This window comes from Canis lupus, chromosome 35, assembly GCF_048164855.1.
Source record: "Canis lupus baileyi chromosome 35, mCanLup2.hap1, whole genome shotgun sequence".
Classification (NCBI taxonomy): Eukaryota; Metazoa; Chordata; class Mammalia; order Carnivora; family Canidae; genus Canis; species Canis lupus.
Genome location: NC_132872.1, coordinates 1,073,933 through 1,091,673, shown reverse-complemented (window position 1 = coordinate 1,091,673; position 17,741 = coordinate 1,073,933). Strand labels below are relative to the sequence as shown.

At 54.1% G+C, this 17,741-nt stretch overlaps 2 long non-coding RNA genes across 2 annotated transcripts; one reads left to right on the top strand and one right to left on the bottom strand.

Moving 5' to 3' along the window:
* Positions 1–1,080: 1,080 nt before the first annotated feature.
* Positions 1,081–11,188, bottom strand: LOC140624836 (uncharacterized). Its single transcript, XR_012024269.1, has 2 exons — positions 8,022–11,188; positions 1,081–1,527 (listed from the first exon to the last, which is right to left on the bottom strand). It is a non-coding gene; the product is annotated as an uncharacterized lncRNA (long non-coding RNA).
* On the top strand, positions 5,220–6,631 carry LOC140624835 (uncharacterized). The gene is made up of 2 exons (XR_012024268.1): positions 5,220–5,501; positions 6,154–6,631. It is a non-coding gene; the product is annotated as an uncharacterized lncRNA (long non-coding RNA).
* Positions 11,189–17,741: the final 6,553 nt, after the last annotated feature.

The window sequence follows — 17,741 nt, the reverse complement described above, 5'->3', positions numbered from 1 at the left end:
TGCAGACAGCGGGACAGTGGGACAGCCGGGGGATGCGGGGGCTGCAGGGCCAGGCCAGGCTGGGCGGGGCAGGCAGTGGCAGTTCTGCGGGGACGTGCGGGGACGTACGGGGACGTGCGGGCAGCCAGTGGCCCTCATCACCAGAAGTCCTGCTCCCAGGCCACGTGCGGGCCTGGCGGGGGATGGGGAGGACCCGGGGGCCGGGCGGCTCAGGGGCTGGGGGCGTGTGTCCACCTGCAGCCGCCAGGATGTCACCCCAGCGGGCGCCCAGGTGGGGTCCTCACCCAGGGTAGCGCACGCTGGCCGGGCCAGGGCCGCCGGCACCCCAGGGACAGAGGGGATAGAGGCCAGAGCAAGGGCCACCCCGGGCCACCCACATTTCCCGCCACAGTCAGCTGGGAACCCGGCGGTTTCAGCGGGGGACCCCCAAGGTCCCCCTGAGTCAGGGGCTCTGGGCGGGGCCCCCAAACAGCCAGGCCACTAGGTCACTGAGGGCCCCAGTCCCAGAGGGGAGCCCTGAGCCCCGCTGCCGTCCCTGTCCTCCCTGCAGGGCCTCCCCCCGGGGCTCGGCCGGGCACCCCCTCCCTCTGCTGGAGCCCAACGCTGCCCCCTGGACCCTGGGAGGTAGCAATTGGGATTTAAACCAAACCACGGGGCAAACCCAAGCCACTTGGGGATTAGGACAGGGAGCCGGGCAGGCTCGCAGGACGGGGTGGCCGGCGCCCGCCCTCCGGGCCTTGAAAAAGCTGACATGACAGAGAAGGTCTTGCCTGTCATCCCCAGCATGGTAGACAGGCCTAGCACCCCACAGAAAGGTCCAGCTTGAGGCTTCCCTTCGCAATCAGACCTCCCAGGCTTCCGCTGGGTGTGTGCGGGCCACCCAGCCCAGCACGCAGGCCAAAGGCACAAGCATGGGGCTCCAGGGGGGCCCAGGGGGGGCCCTGGGGGACAAAGGGTATCATTGGACCTTGAAGCTGCTCATCGCTGACCTATGGGAAAGCTACTTCTCTGAGGTGTGTGTCTTAGATCAGCCCTTTGCTGAAATCTTACTAATACTGGTACAGAAAGTGCATGGGCCTCTGTTTTTTAAGATTTGTTTATTTATCTGAGACAGAGAGAGAGGTCTGTGGGGAACAGGGCAGGGAGAGGGAGAGGGTCCTCAAGCAGACTCCATGCTGAGCATGGAGCTCAATGTGGGGCTCGATCCCAGGCCCCTGAGATCGGGGCCTGAGCCCAAATCCGGTCAGCTGCTTAATGGACCGAGCCACCCAGGTGCCCTGCATTGGCCGCCAGAGCCTCTAAAGCATAGGGAGGTCACACATTCCTGTCCTGCTGTTCAACCGCTCCGCCGTCACCTCGCAGGCAGATCTTACTCCTCCGTCACTCACGGACTCATTCATCGTCCCAGCCATTCAAGTAAGACTCTTGAATGTTGAGGCCAGGGCCTGGTGGTGGTAGTTGCTGTTCAGGACCCAGAGGTAGGTAAGCGTGTACTCTACCCTCCGCCTCCGAGAGTTCACAACCCATCTGAGAAGAGTAGGTGGGTGGTTAGAGGACCAAGAGATTCCAGAGAAGGAGCTCTCGTTTGCTTCTGCTTATATCTTGCCTCCTCTGAAGGGATGCAGTGAACTCCGCGGGGGTACTGACTGCCACAGCACAGCCTTGAGGGAATAAAGGTAGGATCTAGAGGCTGATGTGCAGCAGAGCAATGCACAACCTGTGCAACTGTTCATGAAAGCCCTGCTGCTGATCCAGGCAAGGTATTTACCATGTGCTGCTCGGAGGAGCAGAAACAAAGGGGTGGGAGGCTGTGAGGAAGGAAGTGAGGGACACATGTTCAAGGAGGTCAGGTCCAAATGAGTCTTGCCAGCCTGTAATCAGGAAACCAGCCCAAGAGTCAGGAGCTGGGAATAGGGAATAGGTCAGGGCAAAGAACGGCACATTGCGTGGGCAACAGGCAATGGTTTGGCCGGAGTATTGAGGGCTGCTTCTTATGGGGTTTGACTTTCTGGTTCGGGGACAGGTGCATGAGGAATAAGAAGAAATGGTTTGTTTTGGGGATGGTGTCTTTTTTTTTTTTTTTTTTCTTTTTCTTTCTTACCTACAGATCTGCATGGCAACAAGGGCAAGACCCAGAGCTAATAGTGGAAGTCAGAGGGGTCGGGCTGCAGCCGAACAAAGAGGAGACGCCAGCACAGCCGGAGAGCACTCGTAATAGAAGGGGCTGCCCAGGGGATGGTGGGCTCGGTCACTTAAGCTGCTCGGACCCAGAGGGGCTGGGGCTCCAGGCAGGACTGGCAGGGTGGGGGTGGGGGTGGGGGTGCCTCCTGGGGCTCTGAGGGGCCCTAACTGCGAGGTACTGCAGTGTTGAGTGCTGTGTCTACCACTGAGCACCAGGACGCTCGGAGGCTGCTTCACAGCTTGTGGAAAGGGCCTGACTCAGTCGGTGCCTGCAGCGTGTGTGTGGATTCTTCTGGTTCTTTGATTTACTTAAGCAAAGATTTTCTTCCGCCCTTTCTCAGATCTCCAGCCTAATGAAGCACGAAATGAGCCAGGGTCCGGCGTGGAGCCGGGAGGAGGAGCGTCATCTCTGGCTGGCCCCCGGCCCAGAGCATCAGGCTGGAAATCTTTCCCGCGTCCCATGGTGGGAGGCGGAGAGGAGGACAAGACAGAAAATATTATCTAAACCAAGTGTCCGGCCACGTCCCCGTCGGAGCCATAAGGCCGCACGATGCGTCCGCGTGGGTTGGAAGCAGGCAGCCCCTCCTCTAGGTGGACACAGCCCCCACGCTCGCGCCATCCTATGCCCTGGCCCCTGCCCTGCCCCCTCCGAGCGCATCGCCCGTGTGCTGCGGGCTCAGCACGACACGGAGGAAACTGGATCAATTAATGAGACTGAGCGGGAGGCTCCAGAGACAGCTCTGGATCAGAATCCACCGTCTGGAAGACAACACCACACTAAGCCAGTGTCTGATATGAAGACTGAGGTCTTGGCCCTTCTGGGCCTTTCTCAGAGCCACGGAGCACAGGGAAGGCTGAGGACAGAGAGAGAGACAGAGAGAGAGACCTTCCAGGAACAAATCCCCAGATGACTTCCTCCCTCACTAGCTCATTAAATGCGCTTACTCCTCGACTTGCACTTAAATACTTACGCATTAAATAGTGTTTGATTTATGCATATGTTTAATACACGCCTTTACTGTCTGTCCATAATTCCATTCTTTGTCTTGAATTCTAAGCTCCTAGAAAAGTGCCGACTCCTACATGATTAATATTGCTCGGTAAAACGCCTGGCACATTGCCACCCGGTGCTTTTAGACAATTGTAATGATGATAAAGTTTAAATTTCCCACCCTGGGCATCCCAGACCTTCCATCCTCTGACCAGCCCAGCCCCTCAGCCCACTCCCTTCCCCACCGCCCAGTATTCAGCTTCATCATCCTGTGCGACAACCGAAATGTCCTACATTGCTTGGGCACCAAAAGGCCTTTCTTTCATCTGTACACCCCGCCCCTCTCCTCCTATCCCTGTGTGTCCATCTAACCTTTTTTTTAAATTTTTTTTATTTATTTATGATAGTCACACACAGAGAGAGAGAGAGAGAGAGAGGCAGAGACACAGGCAGAGGGAGAAGCAGGCTCCATGCACCGGGAGCCCGACGTGGGATTCGATCCCGGGTCTCCAGGATCGCGCCCTGGGCCAAAGGCAGGCGCTAAACCGCTGCGCCACCCAGGGATCCCCATCTAACCTTTTTTGAAGGTGAACTGTAACACTCTTCCCCATGAAGCCTGTCCTGATTCCTCGTGCAGGAGTGAGCCGGCGTTTTTCTCTCCCATGCAAATCCATATCATTACTAGATTAGCCAATGGCTGCTTCCCCTGCTAATCTGGGGTTCCCTGAGTGCAGAGGCTGTGTCGTACCCAACTCCCTCCCCACGGTGTTCGCTACAGGGCTGAGCACCTGGTATTTTAGCTCTGCAACCTGGACAAGCCCTGTCCCCGCTCTGAGTCCCAGTTTGCCCAACAGTACACGAGGGGTTGGATGAGGTGATCTCTAGGAGCGTGGTGGCTCTGAGGACTATGATCCATAGCCCACTGAGGGCTCACTGATGGGCTAGAAGACCCAGGAGGAGGACGTGCCCCACCAGAAGAAGGAGGGCTTTGGGGACTTCTGTTAATTGACCCCTAAAAATTCTTGGTTTGCCAAGAAGTTGGAAATTCGAACCAGTTACTCTTAGGTACCAGATTCCTCTCTTCCTTGAATGGCAATGGCAATAGGTGACTCAGAGAATAGTTGCCACAGAGATGCTGTCTCTGTTCTTTGAAGGTGGTGCTGAGGGCTTCTCCAGTAGTTCCCCTTCCTCCCCTCAACAAGCAAAGGCCAGGTCCCTGATACCCCCCAATCCCCCCACCCCCGGTGCGGCCAGGGACACCCTACTCCTGAAATCCAGACCCCCTTCCACCGTGGCAAGGGTTGGGCTGTACACGTGGTGTCCAGGCCCCTCATTAGAAGAGCTGCCTGCTGCAGCCCTGGAGTCCATAGGCCAATACTTATTTTTGGCAATAATCATCAAGTATTTTGTAAGAGCCTTGGGCATACAAGCAAATCTTTTAAAAATAGGCCTATATTGTCTCCCCAGATTCCTGGTGACTCAGGACACCGTACAGTAGCTGTGATTCACAGTGTAGGCACCGAAGGCCTGTGGGTGAGTCTTGGCAGCTACTCTGCTCTCCCTCCTGGAAGCCAAAGAGTCACAGCCAAGGAGAGGAGGTACGCACACACCCCACACCCCCATTCTTCCAGAATGCCTGTGCTTCTCTGCCTTACAGTTGTGGCCAACCATCAAGAGCTTTGGGCAAGACAGCTCCAGAGCTGGGGTGGGGTGGGGAGGGAGACACACTGGGACTCTGGCAGCTGTGTGTAGGGGCAGAGGCCCACCCAAGTTCTGGGGGAAAGAGGAGAAGGGGTCCACGAGGGGGAGGGTGTGAGGAGGGGATGGGAAGCTCTCAGCTGATAGAGGCCCAGCCAAGAGTCTTGGGCTTCCAGCCCAGCCGGGCTGCTGAATCACGGAGGCCCCTTAATCTCCTGCGGAGTGCAGGCCCAGCTCCTAGAAGCCCAAGGGGTTTAGTGGTATTTGTGCAGCTATAGACACGGGGCCTGTGGGCTGGCACAAAGCCCTGCCAGGCTGTGGTTGGCGGCGGGGGGGCGGGCGGAGCTGGGCAGGGTAGGAGACAACAGTGAAAGGCGAGCCGGGCCCTCTGGAGAGACTGGGGTGGGCCTGGGCCAGCCTCTGACGGGAGGGTTAGCAGAAGGGATCGCCAGCAACAGAACGCGGGGGTGGGGGTGCAGGGGGGAGCCAGGCACCCATGACGTCGCCCAGACAGCTCACCCAGCTCTAAGAAGACACGGGTCATGCACTTTTCCGTTTTCATAGCTGAGACAAAGACTTCAACTTTCTCAAAACGTACCAGATGTGCTGAGAGCTTTCGGGAGGCTAATTAGTAAGTACATTCACGGAAACTCAGGACCCCCTTAGAGCCCGCGCCCTGTCGTCCTGGCCGGACTCCCCCACCCCCTGCCCTCAGGGCCCCAGGCCTCCCTTAACTCACTCCTCATCTCGGGGCGCCCGTGGGAGGCGGGAGTAGGGCAGCCCCTCTAGCTGCCCCCCGAGGCCCTTCCAGCTGCCCCCCAGATGCCCAGGGAGCCAGCAGGGCTGGAGCAGCAGCTTATGCTGCCCGAGGCGCCGCACAGACGTGACCCTTGGCACAAAGTGTGTGGGTGGAGACAACGTCATTCGAGATATTGTCGGGAGGGTGTCTCCGTCCTATACTGCCTGTTGCTCTGGGGCTCCCTGTGCATTTGGGGGGGGCCTCATCTCTGCCATTCCTGAGCTGTCACTGTCATGTTAGACTTTTGGGAGTCCCCCAAATGATGACAGGCTTGAGGGTCAGGCACTGAGTAGATAGGGATTTCTCAAGGCCTGGGGGCCCCAACTTTGGAACGTTGTTAATGAGCGGTCCCCACAAGGTGGGACAGGAGGAGGAGCCCCCCCTGGTTTCCACGGCCGGTGAGGGGAGGGGGCCAGAGAGGCCAGGTCGCAGCCTGGGCAGACGTGACCGCTCAGCTGACGAAGACACTTGGTCTTCTTTCCAGAGTCTGCAGGGACCCCCTCCACGGTCCCCGCCACCACGGGGTTGCCTGTGGCCGCGTCCCAGGAGCGGCTCCCAGAGGCGGCGAGGCTGAGAGTGTGGCTGGGGAGGTGGCAGTGCGGCTGCGGTCGGCCTGCGAGGCTCACGGGGCAGAGAGGACCCTGGAGGGGCCGAGTAGGCACGGAGGCCCCCAGCCGCGGCCGACTGCAGCACACACCAGCGGGGCGTGCGTCCGTCTGTCCGTCCGTCTGGCCCTGCAGCCCCGTGCAAACCCTGGGAGCAGCCTCCCTCAGCCACGTCGTCTTACAATCGAGTCGCCTGGGATGCGGGAACCCAGGCCCCACCCCCAAAGGTTCTAAGCTAATTGGTCCGGGCGAAACTGTGGCCCTGGCATCTTTTTTAAAAAGCATCCTGGAAAAATAAAAAATAAAAAAAATAAAAAAATAAAAAGCATCCTGGGCTTGTGAACCAGGGAAGTAAACCACTTCCTTCGGGGTTGGAACTACCCTCCACACGGGTGCCCGACGCGGTGAGCCCAGTGAGCGCGCAGGACGCGGAGCCCAGGGAGGGGTGTGCAAGTGCAGGGTGGGCGCCTCCTCCTCCTCCGATGGCCCCGGGTGCCGTTGCCCCCCACCTCGCTCTGCTCCCCCTCCGGCCCCGCGGGCTCCGTCCCTGACCTGACTCGAAGACGTAACTCTGCCCACTTGTCCCTTGTGGACAAAAGTGTCATGGGGCCAGGGGACCTGTCCTGGGAAGACACGGGCAGAAAACCGAAGAATGAACAGACCAAATCGTGACCTTAAGTGCTTTGCTGGTTTTCGGAACAAGAATGACCCGACACGACTACCGGCTGCAAGACACAGCTTAGTCATTTCCACCAGCCGCCCCCACCCCCGTCCCCGACGCCAGGCCAGAGCAGGCAACTCACTGGGGGGGACTGGATCCAGGGCCCTGGAGAGAGGGACTCAAGTCCTACAAACCAGCGTGTGTTCCTGTTGTGTGACACCGAGGCAGAGTGTGGGCGGGACTCAGGGGCCCCTCTTGGGCGCTCATCCTTGGCCTCACCCAGAAATCAGTCTCCGCAGCAGAGAATCAGAAGTCAGCACCAAGCAGGCAGATTTTTTAGGGGCATGTGGAACCGATTAGTCTGCGAATGTGAGCTCAGGGCTCCAGGGACCGGCCCAGTGCGGGGCTCCACGCTAGGCCAGATGCGTCCCTTGTGAATATAAGTGGCCTTTGTTCCCTCTGCCCAGCCTCCCCCGCTCCTGGCCTCAGCGCGGATCCGGGGCCTCCAGAAGGCAACCCCACCTGGCCTCGCCCGTGGAATCAGCGCCTTGAGCCCGCCACAGCTGCGACAGGCGTCATTGCGTGTTGTAGCCCAAAGTCCTAAGGTGGGGGGGGGGGAACAAAAGCCCTGGGCACGGGGGCATGGCTGGGTTTTGCGGCGCTGTGTTGGCCTGGTCCTGGCATCGCCTCCTTCTGAGCCGCGACAGCAGTGGGAGCTTCAATAGGGTCCCGAGAGGAGGCCGGGGGGCCTGGGCTGCTGACCACGTGGCAACAACCCCAGCCCACCGCCCAGAGCCCCGGGGGCCGCCTCCCCTCCCCTTACAAACCCCCAGATCCTGAACCCACTTCCTTCAGAAACTGAGGTCCTAGGGAATCCCTGGGTGGCTCAGCGGTTTAGTGCCTGCCTTCGGCTCGGGGCATGACCCTGGAGTCCCCGGGATCGAGTCCCACATCGGGCTCCCTGCAAGGAGCCTGCTTCACCCTCTGCCTGTGTCTCTGCCTCTCTCTCTCTCTCTCTCTCTCTCTCTCTCTCTCTGTCTTTCATGAATAAATAAATAAAACCTTAAAAAAAAAAAAAACAAGAACCTGAGGTCCGACTTCCTTCCGACCTGATGGCTTCAGCAGATCCGGGGGCCCAGGGCACCTGCCTCTTCTCGGGGCTCCGGGACGCCGGGGCCGGTGAGCACGTGCACAGCCACTGGCGTCTCTAACGAACTAGGCCACTTCAGCTCAAGTTCTTTCTCTCCCCCCTCTTGGTTTCTGCTGAGAGAAGCAGCATCAATGACCCATAAAACTCGAGAGCTTCTCCCCCTACCCGTTCGCTGGGGTCTATTAATCTCCTGTGATAGCCAACAGCTAGCCCATCTGCGAGACACCTGGTCTTGATTTAATTAACGTGTAAAGCAAAAGAACATCAGGCAGGTAAAAATGTGTAATTAGCAATAGGCTCCCGAGCTTTTCTTTGCTGGTTCGCCCTCTTCCCCTTTCCAGGCAGTGGGAGGGGATGGGAAGGAGCCAAATGCAAATACGGTTTAATTCCATCTTGAGTAATTACTCCAGAAAGCCCTCTAAAAAAATTGCTGGATGTTTAACTCAGCAATTTGAACTTGCATTTGGGAACATCATCACACTGTAAATGCTTTGATCTTTTTTACGCTTCTGTACATAAGGAAAACCAAGTACGCCTAATTCCTCTGCCGTGTTGTCATAAGCATTAGAAACCCTTGGCACGTGGCCACGGGCAGGAGGCTGGAGAGGGGCTGGCTTCGCTGGGGGAGGAGACAGCTGGATGCCTTGGAGAGGACGTGGAAGAGGAGCCGAGGGGCTGGAGTTCCACTCCTCCCACTCAGTGGCTCACAACACGACCCTGGGCAGGACACGCCCCCTCCTGACCTCTATTTCCTGGTGTTAAAATGAGGACAGTAGGGCCAGATGGTTTCTAAATATCAAAGCCTTCCCTCCCCCACACCCCCAAGCTCCGCCATTCTTTGCTTCTAGGAAGCACATTCCTTTCTCACCCCACAAACCCAGAGGTGAGGCAGGTGAGCCAGGGCAGAGGTAACCAAGTACAGAGAGACTTGCTCTGCAGGCTTGCTTATCAAAATGTTTAAGGAAAAGTTGGCCAGTTGTCGTCCCTTTGAACAGTGGTGCGCCTTGGATGCGGTGTAGAGCCTGTAGCCGCAGAGGAGAAAAAAATTGGTATCTGGGGGGGTTTGTGGGGCACCTGTGACCTCAGACTTAATCAGCATCACATGCTCAACCTATAACACTGAAAAACCACACGGGGTTTAGGCAATCGCCCAAATTACACCAATGCCATTGGTTTCATGCTCTCGCATGCTCTATGGGGGAAGAAAAGCAAGGGAAAGCAGGAAGGAAAGCAGCCTGGCGCCCCTTCTCGTTCCCGTGGCCGTGGCTGAAATCTATTCATTCATTTCTTCAGTCAGGCATTCATTCAACACATGCTAAGCATCTATAATGCGTGGGCCCTCCGGGGGTCCACCGGGCTACAGGGTCTCAGTTAAGTCATCTCCCTAGTGTTGGGTTCTCCTACCATTCTGGAGCCTTCCTCTTGAATGTACCTCTGATGATCGCTCTGATCTGAAACAGGATCAACCATCCCCTTGGTCCTGGGTCCCCCGCGGCCCCATGGCTCTTCCGGACCACATGAGCTGGGCTGACCCCACGGCTCCGGTTAGAGGCAGAGTCCAGGAGGGCCCTTCCATCTGCTCGGGTGACCGCTGCAGCCCAGCTCCCCAGCCGGCCTTGCCATGACTGTTTGGTTTTGGTTTCCACTCGGAGGGAGGCCCCCACACCTGTCCCTACCTGCTGCCGTCCTAACCCTTCCTCGGCTGAAGACCTGAAGGGGAGCTGGGTGTGCAGCGAGGTCGGAGACGGAGGGGTGCTGGTGCGAGCGGTCGGGGGGCCCGCAGCCTGTAGCCGTGCCCAGGACGTCCGGCTCCTCGGTGCGGCACAGCAGGTGGCTTTCTCTTTGTAACGAGCGTTTCCTGCGAACGGCCTTGCAGAACCTTCTGGGCTCCTGCCCGTCGGCTCTGCCGCGGGTGCAGCGATGCCAGCCTGGCGCCCTCCTCGTTCCCGTGGCCGTGGAGCCGCCCGCTGCCCCCTGGAGCCGCAGGTTACGGCTGATGCCAAGCACCTGCCCCAGGGCCCGGGGGCATGAGGGGGCAGAGCCAGCTCCCCCACTACACAGGAGAGGCGGGGCTGCCCGGGCAGCGACTCGGCCCCGAACGTGCTCGGGGAAATGGTGGGGTCCAGCCCTTCCTGGGGGGTCACTCAGGTCACTCTGTGGCAGAGTGCTGTGTCCCCCTCTGCCCACCTGGCCCCTCCTCGGCCGACGGCTTGGTTGGCCCCGTAAGGCGGTGGCTAGCCCGGTGTCCTCCGCGGCTCACGTGGCCGTGTCCCCGAGCTCAGGCCGGCCGTGACAGTGGGGACGGCAAGGGCGACCCCTGCCCCGCGAGGCGGAAGGAGGCTCGGGCCGGGGCGCCTTCCCCTGCCAGCTGCACGGGGGGCGCGGGGGCCAGGTGGGACGGCGGCGGGGCGACCGGCAGGAGGGGGCGCGAACGGGGCCTGAGCCCCGGTGACTCGAGCGGGACCGGCTTATCAGCTCAGGGCTCTTTTGAGAAACACGCTTCTATTTTGTTTAAACAAACGGCAGGGACCTGGGTGTCCTCCCAACTCGGGCCAGTGTCCTGAACGCCTGACGGCCTTCTGCGTCTGGCCTCCCGCCGGCTGACTTCAGCCCCTGGCGCCACCTCCCAGCGCCTTGGGTCGTCCTCCCAGGGAGCCCCGGATCCTTTCTCTGGCGCTGCAAGCGGTGAGGAAAGGGTGGTGGCGGCGGAGCCGGCCTTTCCAGATTGTTTGCTGGTTCCCTCACCACTTGTGTTTCCGACACCCAGGGCTTGGTGCCTCCCGAGCCCTTATCTCGTCCGCTTGTCTTGAGTTGGGTCCTCCCCGATCCCCCTGCAACCGGACGTGAGCTCCCCAAGGGCAGGCACTGTACCTGTCCCCTCTTGAAAAGCCTCCGGTAACTCGTCCATAGTAGGTCCCTAATCAAGGTGTGTAGGTTCACATCTTGGGATTCCCAGGGGACCACAGCAAGTCCTGGACATCACAGAGTGAAGTCGGCTTGTTACTGGCTTTTACCAATTGTTGAAACCTTCCCAGCTGGAAAAGGCAATTGGATCAATAAATTAATTCACCAGATGCTTCTCGATTGGGGTTTTTCCAAGAAGTTTTCCTCCTTGAAAAAAAAAAAAAAAAAGGAAAGGAGAGGGTTATGGCATCAGCCCTACCTAATCCCCCCGCACTTCAGCCTCCTGCGGCAAGCCATGCCCACCCACCATTGACCTGTAAGTGTTAAGCAACAAGCCCAGAGCGAGCTAAACCTTAATCACTGAGCTGAGAAGATAGAATTGGTCTGCACCGTACTTTCTGTGACACCCAAAAAGAACTTCTCCCCATGGACTTGAGTGGGGCAGTTGACCGGGAAATACAGTAGAAGACCTTAATTTAAAAGCTTTTAAACGATGATCTACTGCAGTAGCTCAGCCTTATTTCATTATATTCCTTCTCACCCCGATGGCAGGTGGTAAAAAATGGCCACAAGACTTTGCAGTTCCTCTCGTTTCTGGCGGAGCCCATTTCTCTGCTCCTTTTCTTTTCTTGTGATAAGATACACAAAACATAAAATTCACTATTTTAGCCATTTTGAAATGCACAGCGCTGTGGCGTGACATAAACTTACATTGTACGACGATTACCACCATCCATCTCCAGAACTTTCTCATCTTCCCCAACAGAAACACTATACTCATTAAATACTAACTCCTCCCCTAGCCCCCTGACAACCACCACTCTACTTTCCGGCTCCGAGCATTTGATTCCTCCAAGTACTGCGTGTAAGTGGAATCATGCAGTGTATGTCAGGCTGCGCCTGGCTTATTTCATCGAGCAGAATGTCTTCAAGTTTCAACCAAGTTGTAGCATGTGGTCAGAAATTCTTTCCTTTTGAAGGCTGGATGATGTCCAAGTGTGCACATGTATTTATTTATACCACATCTTGTTTATTCATTCATACCTGGGTCATCCACTAGACGCCTGGGCTACTTTCATCTGTTGGCTATTGTGAGTAATGTTGCCATGAACATAGACATACAAATATCTATTTGGGCCCCTGCGCTCAATTCTTTTGAGTATATACCCACAACTGGAATTGCTGGATCATAGAGTAATTTTATATTTAATTTTTTGAACACTCACCACACTATTTTCCACAGTGGCTGCCCCATTCTACATTCCCACCAGCTATGCACCAAAGTTCTGATTTTTCCACATCCTTTGCAGCACTTCTTTTTCTGTGTTTTTTGGATAATAGCTACCCTAATGGGTATGAAGTGGTTTCTTACTGTGGCTTGATTTGCATTTTTATAATGACGGGTGCATATCTTTTCATGTGTTCACTAGCTGTTTGTATATTTTCTTTGGAGAAATGTCTGGTGCGGTTCCCCGTTCTTTGAATCTGGGCTGACCATTAGTGTGACACAATTTGTCCAGAACTTTCTAAGTTTTTGTACCAAAAGTCCTGTATCCTGGGAAACCCCTCAGTCTCAGGCAAACTGGGACAGTTGGTCACTCTGGTTGGCCTTGTGTCTTGCTTTGATCAACAGAATACTTTGGAAATGACAATGTACAGATTTGAAGCATAGGCCTCAAGGGGTTTTGCAGCTTCCTCTCTTGCTGCTCTTGGAAATCTGCTGCCACATAAACAAATCCACGGTAGCCTCTTGGCTGATGAGAGGCGTGGGGCCCGGTTGCTCCATAACTCTTACTAACAGGTTGTTAGCTGCCAGACATGTGAGTGAGGCCATCCTCAATCATTCAAATGCCAGCCGACTCACCAGCTGACCACAGATGCCCGAGAACCTAGCAGAGCTCGGCCAAGCTGGCCCAGACAAGAACTGTCCAGCCAGCCCACAGAACTATGACCTAAATAAATGGTTGTTGTTTCAAGCCACTTTGGGGGATGATTTGTTACTTAGTGAAAACTAACTCATACAGCTCCATGCTGTAAAATATGCCCTATTCATTGTTCCCATAGGATCTTTGCTGTAGGCAGGACACTTCTGGGCCCCCACACCCCTCGCCTTAGCGAGAAGAGCTTTACCTACTTTTATTGTAGCCCAGCCGCTAAAGCAGCCAAGAGGCCATTCATCATCTCTGTCAAAAGCAGACAAAAGCTTTCCCCTCTTCCCATCCCTTTGTCTGCCCTGCATCATCCACTTTTCCCTGCACAAAGACAGATGTGCTCATTAGCTTTAGGGACTGCAGCAGCTGTAAGGGCCTTCCCTGGGCACCAGAGCCAGTCACTTTTCCTTAGTTTCTAACCTCCTCTTACCCATCTTGTTCTTCTTGATCGCCGTGTGTCTGGAAGAATTCTGACCTGCCTTTAATGCTCGTTCTCCGGTTGGCTGAAGCTTCTGGGCTCCACCCCTGTGTCGCTTGCTTGGTTCCCTGGGCAGACACACTGAGAGCAAGAGTTTGACACCAAACTGACAATTGGCCCCCCCATAAGCTGTTTCAGAGCGGGTCAGCGTCTCCGTCTGGGAACTCAAGGTCAAACAGGCCTCTTCTGGTCTTCTTTTCCAGGAGACCTGCTTTTTGCTGGAAACTTCAGGCACTTCCCCCTTTTAAGAAACATTGAATTATTAATTGTTATGAATTGATAAAGGACCAAAACATGCAAAATGTGTTTTTTTTTCTTTTCTTTTAGTCCTTGATGAGCCGTCGCACCTACAGTGAGAGGTACCCCGGCCACCAGCATTTCTAGGCAGCTGGCTTTGGGTGGCACAGTTGTTTCTCAGCCTCGGCATGATGTGAATTCCACTTCAGGACTCTTTCCGTAGTCCTGGGTCAATGAAGAGAGAGCCATAGAAATGTTAGAAATTCAAAGACTTTAGAAGTCACCTGGCCCAACATTTCCATTTTACAGGTGAAGAAACCATGGCCCCGACTTGCTCACATCTAGAATGACTTGACCACAGCTACCCAGCAGGTTGGTGGCAAAGCTCGGGCTAGAACCGTGGCCCTCTGACTTCCGGTTGGGTACCATCTCTACCACCTGCTGCTGCCGACTAACATCCTCAGGTGTTTTCCAACACGCCTTTGGCTTAACTTGATTTTTAAAAACTGACTCAGGAGAAGGAAAAGGAAGCCAAAGATTCTCTGCAGAACAAACTGTTGGGTCGCAGAAGCCAAGGGTGGAGGGCAGTGCCACTGAGGTGAGAGATCTTACAAAGGCTCCTGTCCTCTCCTTGAGCTGAGGACATCTAGGACAAAAACAAAACTTAAAGGGAAAGGAGCCACACACCCCCACCATGCCAGCGTGGGAACAACCACCAGAAAGTGGTGTTGTCCTGCCACCTTCCATTTTATCCAGGACACTTTTTTCTCATGAACTGATACAACTTTTTCAGAGGCAAAAGCCTGTTGCACGTTATTAGATGCTTAGGTTTCTGTTCATGCCCTTCTAATGCTTGTCAAGTTTTCACGTTGTGCAATAGGTGTGAGCACATTCCTCAGTGAGTTTTTTCTCTAATATTATTTCATATGCATATTTTTTGTGCCACAGGTCCTCATATTAGTCACTTTTGAGTGTGATACTGTGTCCATTATGTGGGTACATCATACTTTGCCTCAGGGTGAATGTGTGTATCATTTCTAGTTCATTAGTATCAATAACATCAACATGGCTATTTTCATACCAATAGTCCTTTTATTCCTTCGTGTTTATTTGTTCCAGATGTGCTTTCCTAGATGGAATGAATGGATCATGGCTAGGGCTCAGCTCTTGTTATTGTCAGATTATTCTCCAGAAAGATGCAACTGATTTGTAAGGTCTCCAGCTCCATTTAAATGTGCCATTTTCCCCACACAGAACTGTGCTTTCACCGAGTTTTGTCATTTATAGTCACTTTTGTTATGTCAGACTGGGGAGACTGAAACCATCAGGAATATAGGATAAGAGTCAAGGGATAGGATTTGCAAGATGAAGCCAAGAGGCAGAACTGTGAAGAAGCTAAGACAAATGCTCCACATGAGACAAAGTGAATTAGAGGGATCTTTTATGGCCACTTGTCCTTGGGTATGTGGTGGACTGGCCTGGGTTGAAAATTTGGAGTCAGAGTGGACACCAGCTTAGCAAATGTGTAGTGGAGACTGAGGCTTGTTTTTATCTTTGCGTTTCTTTTCTTTTTTAGCCAGCCTATGCATCTTTCTGTGGATAGTTTCCTATCTGCAATCCTTCTATGCATCATCATTGATTTCTTGTCCTGAGGTCTCTTTCCCCTGCTTTCTCAATCAAAAATCAGAAAGGAACATTAAGTACCTTTCCTCACTAGCTTCTCAGCATCCACACCTCACAAAAGACATAGCTGAGTGGCTACCAAGTGCCACTCCTGGAAAAACAGATCTTCCTGGTTGCATTTGGTCCAGCCAAGTGACAAGAGCTGAACTGAGCTCCTTAGAAGCTGAGGGGAGAAAATGATGGCCCCAGAAGCAGAAATGGTGGGCCAGAGGGAGAGTACTGCTACACCCCTACTTGGGCCCATCTCTGCCTTTGCCCACCTGTTTTCACCCACACGCAACTTTTTTCAGAGTGGTTTAGTACAGCCTAACCTTCAGAGATGCCCTCAGGGACTGCTAGGCCAAATTTAGAGCCCATACCAAGAAGTCTGTTGGCCACATGGTCTGCTACATGAAGCCTGCAACATATGAAAAGTTATATTTAATATCCCTGGGAGAAGCCCAAATATGGGAAAGCCAATTTGTGGGATGCAATTGCTCTTTTCATAAGAAGCATCTCTGCCTAAGTATTTGGTGAACTCACAGCCCTCTAGAGTTGGGCTTCAGATTCTCTGGTTTTAATAAGACACGTGGACAAGCAGAGTCTTTAGAGGTACAGGAACATTCCAGAATCCTCAAAGCCCTAAACAGGATCATTGTCTTCCTACTACATCTGATTCAGCATCTGACTGGCAGACTGACTGGCAGGCTGTCAGCCCAGCATCCTATCCAGTGGCCCGACACAGGCTAGACTGTAATCCTTCTCTCCTCCTGAGAAGCTGGGACTGATCAGGGGAAGGAGAGTAGAGATGGGGAACGGATTATCTAATTTTCCACGGGGTTAATCAACCACTTGATCCCCCCCCCCCCATTGAGATATCTCTTTTTGTGAATATTTTACCAACATGTGTACTGGATCCCAGGGCTTCTGAACCGACTCTTCCTAGACAATCATACTAAGTCTCTTAAAATACAGCCTAGCCTGCTTCCTTCCCTCATTGATTCTGAGAAAGGAAGCCATCCCCAGTCCCTTTCCTACCTTCTGTCACTCCAGGCAGGCTAACAATGGATAAAGCCCTCCTACATCCCTCAGAGTAAGGACCCCAAAAGGCCACTGAAAGTCTTTCAGCCAAGCCAAGCCTGAATTTGTTCAAGACACAGTGCTAGTCTCTGATGCAACCTGTAGAGGTCCTGAATACTGACCATTGTATTTAAAGAAGACTTAAAGGGAAAAATAAAAATAAAAATAAAAATAAATAAAGAAGACTTAAAGGAAAGAGAAGGATGGTTAATGGACTTCCTTGAGCTATTGACATATACCCAGAGCAAAAGAAAGAGGAGCTAGTGAAAAGGAGACATTAAGGAGACGTAGAGCCTTTGCTCTATTCCCCAGGTGCAGAGAAGCAAAACAATAAGGCCATTGAATTGCAGTCTTCTGGGGTTCAGAAGAGCTACACAGGTCAAATGAGGGCACTGTCCAGGGCAACCCCCAATCGGGATGTGACCCTTCTCCAAAGGAGCAGATGATGTAGGCCTCCCCATGCCCCAGTGTGGAATTCAGCATGGGTGCAGCACAGGGACGCACACAGAGCCAGCCATGGACCAAGCAATCAGACTTGTGTCACACATGTTAATGCAAACATGTGAAGCCAACACCAGCATTTTGTAGAGCCACTTGGGGGAAGAAACAGCATTCATTTAAATCACTTGAAAATGTCTGTTCTCAAAGTGGATGAACTTAGAAGTAAGAGCTCCGAAAAAGGGAAGGAGTGTGGGCATCCTACAGCATCAGAGGATGAGAACATCATGAGGCTGAGGGGAGGGGGCAGATACAAACCATCAGAACAGGTTTAGCAGCACCGGGTCAGTGCTAGGTCAGCTGTTCAGACTCAACCCAACAGAGGTGATTCTCCTGGCCTTGGTGAAGAGAAAATGGAAGTTAACAGCATAACCCATGCCCCGATGAGGCCTCCGCACCACCAGAGAGCAGATTCTACATTTGGAAAGCCTTAGCCCTCTCCTTGAACTTGGTTTTCAAGGTTTTGACGATGAGTCACCTCATTCTCCCTCATCAGCTTCTGTCTTTATAGCCTGACGTGTCTGAACCCGTAAGCACCCCCAGAGCTGGAGCACCCGTCATCTTCACACCGTGGATGACTAACCATGGCCTGCTCACAGTCTCCTTATTATCACAAAATAAAAATGCTACATGCCTGCAAGCGGAGGTTTTGGGAACAGTGCATTTGAAGAGCTACAGAAGCAGCAGAGAGACAAGGTAGCAATGAGCTGACCTTTTGACAGGCCCTTGTAATCCTCAGAGGCACGGGCCAAGCAACTGAGGGCGCAGATAGGGTTTTCTCCTTGGCAAGACTGTATTGTTCCTATCATTCATTACTGCCTCTGATTAGGTTCCCAGGCTCATTAAGACCTGTATGCCTTTGACTA